We start from the raw sequence: 11,035 nt of genomic DNA on the forward strand, positions 1-11,035 counted from the left end.
TAGGACGGTTAAAACAGTTTGCTGGTTGAAATGTCTTACTGAAGTAAGCATAAAATGGTTTCATTTCTTGCAAAAAATAGTTTTTTCTTTGATATTATCATAATTTCAAAAACTACAAGGTCTGTTAAAAATTTTTCTGTTTTCTAAACCTCAAAACTGATTTGAGATGGTCAAATGCCATCGTTTAAACGAGTGTTCTCTTCTGTTTTCTTATTATTACTTGAGTGGGTTCGTTCTCCCCATCTTTGGTCACCTTCATCCCTAATGGCATAGTTTGTTTACATTGCCAGCTCAATCCAATTGCTACTTAGCAGTCTTGTGATCGGCTTAAAGCAACTTTGATTTTCTAATCTTATACTGAAAGAGATTTGTTGAAACAATCTATTCTATTGGAGTCTTCTACATGCCAGCAGTTTTGAATTAACTGAGCAATTGGCAACTGAGCCAGCAACATTTTAGCAACTGGCTGAAGTTGGTAAATGATGAAACTGAGTAAGTACCAACTGAGCAAGCCATAACTTGACATGTCACAAGTCAGCAAATTTACGGTTCGTTAGATAAAAGATTCTTGTAGAAGGAAAAGTTACTTTATGTATTTTAGGTCTTGCAGAATCTTTGCTAAAAAAAGCAAACAAGCTTCCTTATTTCGGTAAAAGCGCTCCTCATCCGCTCTTCAAAGATCTGATGGTTGAGATGTAAGTCCAACTGTTAAGATTTACGATACGTTGAACAACCTAATTTTTATAGCTTTTGAATACCATAGACCAGGGGTCACCAACCTTTTTTGCATGCGGGCTACATTGGCACTTAAAAGAGCTGTGGCGGGCCGCATTAATAAAATTTTAGGTAGGTTGATTCTTATGCAAGAAAAGAACGCACTTCGTACCCAGTATTCAGCGTTACATGTTGTTAATATTTATCTTAAAATACTGCAGCAACAAAATTAGTCGAACAACGCTATTGCCAGGCCAAGCTCCTTTAACAACACTTTTGACTTTTTTGACCACTTGTTTTGCGCTCTTATAGCGAGGCGAGCTGTTTCAACAGAATATTCATCACCAAGCAAGATTGGTGTTGTCACTTCGCTTCACAAAAGATATCTTGCCATTAACAGTTTCAGTAAACAAGGAAATATTTGACACATCGCAATACAGGCAACAATAGTGGCCTGCAAACATATCAGTGAAAAATAGGCTCTAATAACAGGGAGAAAGAAACCAGGCACCATGAAACAAACGCTTGTGGAAATCACCGAAAAAACGTTTTTATGGTAACCCATGAACAGTGTTTCCTCTAAAAAAGCAATGAGTTGGTTTTTCATCCTTTTTGTGAGAGTCTATAAAACCGTCTTTCTTTGATTATTTGACAACTGTCACTTGCGGTGCTTATCAGCATGGCAAGAATTATTGATTAACAACATTTTGCAGCCTACTAAGCTAAGTATTTTTATAATACAACCAGAAAAAGTCTTTAAATTTATATACTGCATAATGTATATATAATATTTTGACAGTTTATTATAAATTGAGTTGGCACACCGACCTTTTTTGCCAACAAAAACTTGCATAAAGGGAACACTGCTTGTGAAACACAATAACGGTGAAACGCACACTAGTGTTTACTGTACATGACATTTACAAACTTAAAACAAGCAACCCTATACTCACAGACAATTTCGAAAACAAACGTTTTAATCAACCATTGGGACAGTGTGGCTGGACATCGCATTGAAATAACTTTAAGCAACCCCCACCTAGAACTACAATCTGATTGGTCGGTCGGTGGAATCTTATGCAAAGCAAAACTATGCTTCCCAGAAAGGATTTTTTGCCTTCATGATCTTTAACTGTTCAAGAAAAGTAATTTTGATTATACTTGTACGCTGATACCTTCCGCGGGTCGCACAATATCAGCGTGGCGGGCCGCCAGTTGGTGACCCCTGCCATGGACAGATAGCAACTTGATGTGATGGAATTGCATAATTCAAAAACAATACATACCATAAAAGATAACTACATAAATTCAAACGTTTTCGAAAAACTTTCTGCCCTCGTCAGGAAAATAACAATTCATCTAAACAAAGACAACAAATATTCGTGAAATGTTAATAATAAATGACAGAAATTACAATCTACACTGAGCTACATAGAAACACAACAGAAGAACAAAGACAAAAGGTGTTAACATTCTGTTATAATTTGTGGGAATGTGGTCACAAGACAAGATAGCGAGCGGTACAACGTTAAGGCAATTAAGGAAAATCAGAAAACAAACGTAATTTAGTACAAATTTAACAAGAAAGATGCCCCTCCAGCGAAATTGCTTGTTGAGTTCATAGGGTTGTGACCACACTCCCACATAGTTTATAACAGATCGTTAACACCTTTTGTATTTGTTTTTCAGTTGTGTTTATACGTAGCTCATTGCAGATTATAATTTCAGTCATTTATTATTAACATTTCACAATTTTTTTTTCTTTCCTAAAATGAAGCTCAATGAGTCGACGTTGATGAAATGTACAAACATATATAGCGAGTGTGCATTACCTGAAATGACATTTTTGCATACTGCAGTGTGAACGCAAATCAGCAAAAAGCATAACACAAAATAGCTAACTTCAATTTACAGTAACTTGAAAAATTGATCAATGCATGAACTTGTTTTTACGATGAGGAAGATGCACTTCTAGTTCAAGTGGTTGTCTTGAGTGTCTTCTAAAGTAGCCTACTAATTTGATATTGTTGTTTTTTTATTTCGACAGAAAAAATGCTTGTAATTTTTAAAAAGAAATCCCCTTTACTGACATAAAATTCCTCGTGACACAAAGCGAGGTAACTGTAACAAATTCCGATACAACATCTTCAACGTTCAGTATTGAATCACCATAAATAGTTTGCAAAATAGCACATCAGAGAGTATGGTTAAATTTTATCAATTAATTTCGGTTTCTCTCACACTTCGTTGGAGATGCCCTCTAAATTTCATGGCAACATACAATGCACGTCAGAGAAAATGTATCTTGATTGTACCACTTAATTGCTTGATAGCAAATAATATATCGGCAAATTCTTTTATTCGTTCGTGGGAAAGGCGTTCTGCTGGCAATAAGCAACGGAAAATAATAATCAGCAAGACTGTGTCAAAATTCGATGTCAAACTCTTGTGAGCAAAACTTTAATCCTGCGTAGATTTGTCATCAATGAGCATCACATTGAAGCAAACGCGATGTGAGCGTCCAAGAAAATCCATTCTCACATTAGAACAGTTGTCAGGGACGCCTCATTGCAAACAAACTTGATTGATTGTTATTGGCAACAATCGAAACACTCTTGCAGTAACTATCCCGATGACCTCACGCGACAATATTTGTACGACATCAGAAGAAATGAGATATCAAGCAAATTGAATTCAATTTAACTCGAAATTGTTTAATGACCTTTTTCATTTTTGTGCTCTTGTAATTAAATGAAAATAATCAAAATGCTGCTACAAATGACTAGTAGCAGTAAAAGTTTTATGAGGGAATCGGTAAAAATCCATACGAAAAATCCATGCAGAAAACATCCATACGAAAAATATCCCGACTGGAAAATACCCACTAGGAAAATATCTACTCGGAGAAAAATTCTCTCTTGAACAACATGGATATTTTCTGTATGGATTTTTCCGTGTCGATTTTTACCAACATTCTCTATATATGGTCACGTAGCGAAAACATCTACTTGACAAATAAAAAGACCTTGGTTCGACACTCACCGTGAGTAGCCTCCTGCTTTTCGTTAAGACCCTTTGATGACCTGCTTGCAGTGGACACTGATTGGCTTTGTCTCATTGACGTTCACTGATCAAATCCAGCCATTAAAAATAAATCGAGAGTCAATAAAAAGACTGTTAGAATTGAAAGAAACTCAATAACAACATAAAAAAAACACTGATAAACAAAAAACTGCAAAGTGGGTGAGCATTTGAAAGTTTTTGAGAGGTTTAAGAAATTAATGAGTCCCGTAATTTGTGTGATAGGCTATAAAAAAGGTATTAAATTTGAAATCGTGAGGTTGGTAATTGGATAAAAACATAGAACAGAATATTAGTCTCGACAATTTCCAGACCTTTTCTTCAAGGCTTGCCCACATTAGTTTGTATACCAAAGTCTGTTGTTAACTTCGTGGCGGAAAATAAAACAGCCTCAAATCACGATATTGGGAGATTAAACGCCTTCGCATTGAAAATAAACATTGTCGACTGAGCCTCCGAGAAACCTTTCCCCATACTTTTAGTCTCATTCAACGTCAGACAATATGGATTTAAGTTGTTTACATTGTCGAATTTAAGCCAAACGGACCTTAACGAATAAAGAGACAATGAAAAATTTGCATTGGCCGCAGATTACGTCAGCAACTCAATAAGCAGCAGACGGTCTGACATGGAGAGCTGAAAGAAACACGAAACTTTGTTTCAATTTGTCCTTTTCTTGTTCAGATCAGATCAGTGCATAAAAATCCGATTAAATCTGCTATGATGGCATCATGTTTTACAAGGTGTACCCTTCTTTGACGTTGGGTTTATAGTGCAGAAATTCTCCTATTTACAACGTCATTTGTTGATGACAAGATATTTAGTAATTTATACGCTGCAACAACGAAGTGTATACAGTACCGCCGTAAGCAGGTTTGGCACAATCAACGTCCCACGATTAAGTTAAATTTACTCGCATGTCCAGCCGCCTATCGGTTTAGCAATGTATCTCGATTTCTTAGGAGAAACGCTCAACGAGCCAAAAATGAAAACCAAGCAAAAACATTTGAATCAGATTAACTTCGTGACAAGTTGCTTCGGTGACGATTGAGCTGTCAACGAGGTGCCCTCTCGTACACTTTGACGTAGTTTCAACAGGCATTACGTATGTATGGCGAACAATAGCGAATTAATACCTGGCCACCCATAGTCAGAAGATAAATGGACGTGAAAAGCATTTATCTTAATTCTAAAGACTTACCACTTATACTACTCAAAAGACTCGAGCATGAGTTAGAGAAACAAAGTATGCCTACACGTTTTGCATCCAACAAGTGTCTCATTTCATATGCGATAAAACGGTGGTCTTGAAAATTACACAAATAAATCATCAAAGTCGTGGTCTTTTCTAAATCTCGTTTGATACATTTTAAACTTGGCACTTGAATAAAGAAATATGACAAATTTCAGACTCTGATGCTAAAACCGTGAATAGACATTTGAAGTTTAATGAGCGATTTTACCGAGTTTATCCATGAAAAGATAAAAAAGGGAGGAAGATAAATATAGAATATCCGAGATGAAGTACAATACTTGACCAGTTGCAACTTTGAGTCTGATTCCAAAAACACAATTTTTTTTGGTTAAATGCTTTGAGAGAACTAACAACAGATTTTGGAAGCATAGAATAAAAACACGTAAGCTTGTTTCGAAACTACTCTATGATACATTTTTTTATGCTAATATTCTTGCTTTTGCGAGAATAGAAAGTTAAGGCTTCGTTCATGCTTTATTTTTAATGTCATTGAACATGAATACTATGGTCAATACCAGATAAAAGAATTTACTGTAGGTATTCAGTATAGATGATAATTCAGTACATACATTAGAAATTTCATGCTAGAGTTTTTATAACAAAAAAAGTGTACTTCGAAAAGTAGAAGTTGAAAATATGCGCTTGAGTGCTATTCAACATCTGTCAAAGCATATCGCATAATAATTGACTCATTAGTTGAATTACAGAATATAATGTTTGTTTCAGTTTCTATAACTAGTTCTTTCATTCACGTTGCAGTCCCTGCCTCGACCATTATAGGTTAGGCGTTACGCCATTGCTTGCCATCACACGGTCGTAGTGTCAGTATGAGTGCATCCACCATTTTGTCATGAATAAAATCATCTTCCTTAAAAGCAAATGGTTTACTTTATAGTATGGCCGGTGAACAAAAAACTTTGTAGAAAATTTCTGAATAGCTTCGAATAAAAGCAATGTTTGAGAAATGCCATTTTACTTGTTCAAAATAGTTGCTACTTTTACCGTACTTTACATACAGTATAATAAGTAACGAAAATTGTTATTCGGCATGGGACCGTACCAACCGACTGTACAACATAAGGAATAATAAGGGAAAATATGGAAACTAAAATCGAAATACCCATCACGGCCTTATTTTTAAGAGATCTAAACCTTTTTTAAAGTTTTGAACTAATATTTTCTAATAAGCGGCTAACCAAAATTTACCAAAAGTTTGAATAAGTTAAAACCATTCGATTTTTACGTATTACAAACCAATTAGCATTGATGCTTAAATAGGTTCGTCGTTGTTTGAGCCTCTCAGCCCGAGAGTCTATCTTTAATGTAACTATGCCTTGAAACAAGCTCTTGTGTCTATCACAAAGATACGAAATAAAAATCACTATTATTCGGATTAGTTTATATGCCTGAATAATTATAAAACTTACTTAGATTTATCTCAGTCTTCGTTAGTCAGACATAAAAAAAACAAATGTTCAGAAAAGATAAGCTACTTTCTTTCACGAAAGTGATCAATAAATTGCTCTTTGTATCTCTTCGGAATCTTAAAAAGTAGCTATAAATGCCCAGTTCTTTTTAGATTTGTCATTGTGTTTATTCGGTAATGGAATGGACATTCTATTGTGTGTGTGTATACGTAAATTATGTTTCACACAAAAAATGACTTGAAAATTTATTTAGTAGCCCACAAGTATACTACGTAAACGAGTTTGTGTAAATGTGGTGGTTTTGTAAAACGTTTCCTGTAAAATTAGAAAATGGTTCGTTTGCTTCAAACTGTTCTTGCAATAAATTAGGCCTATTGTAGAAATTCTTGTTTCTCAGTTTCTTATTTTAACAAGTAGCCTAAGTGTTGTTGCGGGCTGCATTCGAGGAAAGGGGAAACAGATCCTGTAGTGTGTGAAATTCAAAAAGCAATCGATTGCTTTTTGTGAAATTTTAAGGGTGCTTAAAGCTATGCCTAAATCAGATGCAAATAAAAATCAAAAATAATTGTTATTGTTACAACAACTGAAGATTGTTTTGTGTGTTGATTGCGTGGCTGTTTAGTTCAAATTCTTGTTTGGTGCATGGGACTGGGCGAATCCTCATGTCCGTGCTGAGATGCAAGCATAAGGTTAGATAGGCAATGTAGGCCTACTGGCAGCAGAGTAAAGGACTAGCCTGTTTTGTAGATGAAGATTTCCTGGGCATAGCATATCATTTAGGTATCGTTTCGAAATCTGTTGTTATAACTTCAGTTTTGTTTGTTTGATTATGTTTTGAAAATTATAGAGCAGCTTTTTTATTGGCAAAGTAGGCTCAGGAAATGTTAAACTCGGTGATGTCGCAACCTTGCATCTTCACAACTAAAAGCCTCTTAACTTTCACGTTATACAATCTTTTATTTCAAATTGCGTTGTATTGCTAATAGCACATGCCCGCAAAAACTCATACTAGTAATTTTGTTGCTTTGATGATAACGAAAGTATAAAACTCCAAAACACAAATAGCTAACCATCAACACAGTAAAAAGTCTTTACACAATTTCACTTCGTCTTAAATCTATTAAGCCTTTTAGTTGCAACAATTTTCGGCCGTACCGATCACAAAAGATGAAAAGATTCTTACAAAACAACCTGTTTCATGCAAGGAAAGTCAGCCATCAAACACAAATCAGATCGATAAAAACACAAAGCCCACATTGTTAATGCGGTCGCTCACTGCAATTCGCCTTTTACATCTCCTGTCAAAGATTTTTGCAGAGATAAAAATGTAATACAAAATATAATATTTAGCTTCTATCTTTAGATAAAATTTTAAATAAAACTGATTTTCCTCGTGATAAAACTTTTGCAATGCTTTGCACATTTGCGAATGTCCATCAATTTACATGAGCTTTGCTTGTTGCTTTCTGTGAACATATTGTAAGTTAAATTTTGAGGCCAGCAAGTAAATAATTACTGTAAAGCTTTATTTCGCAAAAGTGATAAATTTTGTGCATTTTTTATCGCATGGTTGAAGAATTAGTTTGAGGAAAGGCAAGGAAGCCAATCTTCGTGTTCACTTACCCATCAGTGTATCAGTGGACCCATCAGTGTACTGCCAAATACACAAACTCATGCTGAGCGGTGTCGGAACGCCACAGGCACTCCGGCACTAGTACCTGAGTTCTTAACCTCCAGCTACCCAACTGATGAATTTTAAAGTTGAAATGTCACAGCTGGATTTAAAAAATATTGTTGGATTTAAAAATGTAATATCGTTTTTGTTTAATTGAAGCTTACAATTTACACCACGAGATTAAGCAAAACAATGGCTAAGTTAAAATCTTTCGTAGTGAAACAATTCAAATCATTTCGACACTCAATACCACTGATGTGTTTTTGTAACAATGCCAATAGTAATATGGGCTTTCGTGAGTAAAAAGGTTGATTTGAAATAAAAAAAGTTTCGACGTGATATTACAAAACAAAATAGATCAATATGTAAGCAAGTAGTGCATATTCTGAATGCAGAGTCCAACAATTCGGTTGGCCACTGTTCACGATAGGCTACCCGCTACTGTTTCATGTTAACAGACAGTGCATATGAGCAACGATCTTTGTCTGGAAGAGAAAAAGACATATCCGCTTCTTCAAGCAGACAAAATTAAACGTGGAGAATGTACCAAGCTGTTGTCCATTTTCTATTTCAGTCAATTACATCACCACTGGTCGGTGTTCTGAGAGTGACTATTTTTAGTGGTTATTTTTTACGAACATTTTCGAACACAAAAACGTATAGCCTACGTTGTGTCAGTGTGGTCTTATATCCATTGAATGACAATTAAATAACACACTAGAATTGTTACACTGTCTCTGTGTATCACTGAAGTACGATAATCAATATTCCATTGTCGTACCCATGCTCATGCCGCTGCTTGAAGGTTTAGTTTAAGTGGACAAGAAATTAAGAAAGTCAGCTCGCCTACAATAATCGAACCAACATCACGTGATTGTGAAGAACCAACTCGTTAGCTAATTCCGAAATGAGAAAAACGAGCAAAAAGTTTTGACAAAAGTCAATCACGACAATCTTAAACTCAACTGTGAAAAACAGTACAATTGCGCATAGTTTCATACCTTTATAAGTTTCAGACATTAAAGCAAAAAAACACTCACAAAAGTTGCGTTATTGCACGACACACAAGATACTAACTCAAACACATGGTATTGGTTGACAGTAACCTACATAATGCAACAAAAAACACTGTAGTAACTCCACTAGTAACTCCACTTGTACAACAAACCAAAGCAATGTTCAAAACAAACTAAACTCACTTGAAACTTCTTGAATGTTAAAAAGATTCTGAATAGAAAAATCTTTTAAATGTAAAGACAAGGCCACCGATTGCGTCAATGCGTGTTCTTAGTTGATCACTTGGAAAGGGAAAAAGTTTCCATCCATGTATTTGAGTATTCAACGCCAATGCAGGATACGAATACGATTGATCACAAACAAGCAACAGTCCTATTTGTCTCTCCTTGTAAAACGTTTTGATGAGGGTTGAATAATGAATCCATGAAGGTTTCAATGAGACCTCTATCTAAAAATGTAAAAATTGTTTGAAGTTATTACAGATTTCGATTAGAACCACTTTCAAAATTAAATAAATTGAGTGTCTCACGCGTCGCTTAAAAAATTGACAACAAGCAAGCAGCTAAATAGTGATTGCCATTCATCAAACAATTTCTTTAGCCATAATAACATTAAAAAGAATACTGATCGTTTTATGGCGTCAGTTTTTTAGAGATTTGTTCTTTCTCACGAGCAGACAACAACAAGTTCGCTTCCAATCAATTAACTTATAATTGAAGGTCATCACACAAATCAACTTTACAGCCTTGGAAACAATCGCCAGGCAGTTTTACGTTCACTGGCTGTCAGTGACAAGTTCTTTCGTTGCTCTGCGAGTGGTGAGACACGAAGCGTTGTATCAACGGCAAGTTACCGAGTTGAGCTTCGTTTTTTGACGAACACAATGGAAATTGTTATCCATCAACTGCAAGCACGCTGTGGAAAACTGAGAACATTTTCTGAAAGCGTTGAGAAGTAAAAAAAAACTACACAGAACTAAGTAGGCGAAAATCACAGGGTTGAATATTTTTAATTTAAAATATCTTACCGCACTTTTGAAACTTGCAAGCGTGAATTGTGAAAAAAATTAGAAACCTGAATTTAGGTTCAAAAAGCCTGAATTTAGGGCTGGAAAAGCGAATTTTCTCGATGAAAGCAAGCATACACTCGTTGCGTGGGTCAAAGGTTAAAATTACTCATTCTATTTAACGTGAAGAAATGTTGCATCGACACGAAAATAAATTTAATTAGTTGAAACGATCGACTTGCTGCATGAAAAGTTTGTTGTTCTTGAAGTAGTATTGAGGTTTTACGAAATGGCGTGGGAAAGACCTTTCTTTAATAGTCTGTTGTATAATTGATGGCGCCCATTGTATTGTGAGAACAACCAACGCTAAAACACAAGTGTGTTTGCTGAAGCAAATGTTCAGGTATATTACACTCAACGACGTGTTGTCCATTTATTTGATTGGGTCCTTTTTAACCAATGCACTTTGTATAACGTTTAATATAAGCTCCTTAACATTGAATTTTTGTTGAGCAGTTAACGATTTGTTTCAAAAGCACCGGCACGCACAGGAGGCGGAAACAGGCAAATAGTGAAGCGATACATCTTGACCCTTTGAAATCTTAAAAAGGCTCAACAGTAGAGAAATTTATGATTGGATCTGAAGGCTCACGCTAGTGACCTTTTCGGGTACAAGCCACATTTTACAAATATAATCTTAAATAATGTTTGGCTTCCTGCTTTTGAAAACACTGCAGAGTATGCGAGGCAGTTGTTTTTTTGTTTATTGCGTTGATTAAAACCGGAAGATCGAAAACGCTTGTGAGATGCTTTATTTCGATATCCAATCCGTTTTTTCGTTACTTTTTAAAACTGTTTAA

Source organism: Aplidium turbinatum, chromosome 1 (genome assembly GCF_918807975.1).
Source record: "Aplidium turbinatum chromosome 1, kaAplTurb1.1, whole genome shotgun sequence".
NCBI lineage: Eukaryota > Metazoa > Chordata > Ascidiacea > Aplousobranchia > Polyclinidae > Aplidium > Aplidium turbinatum.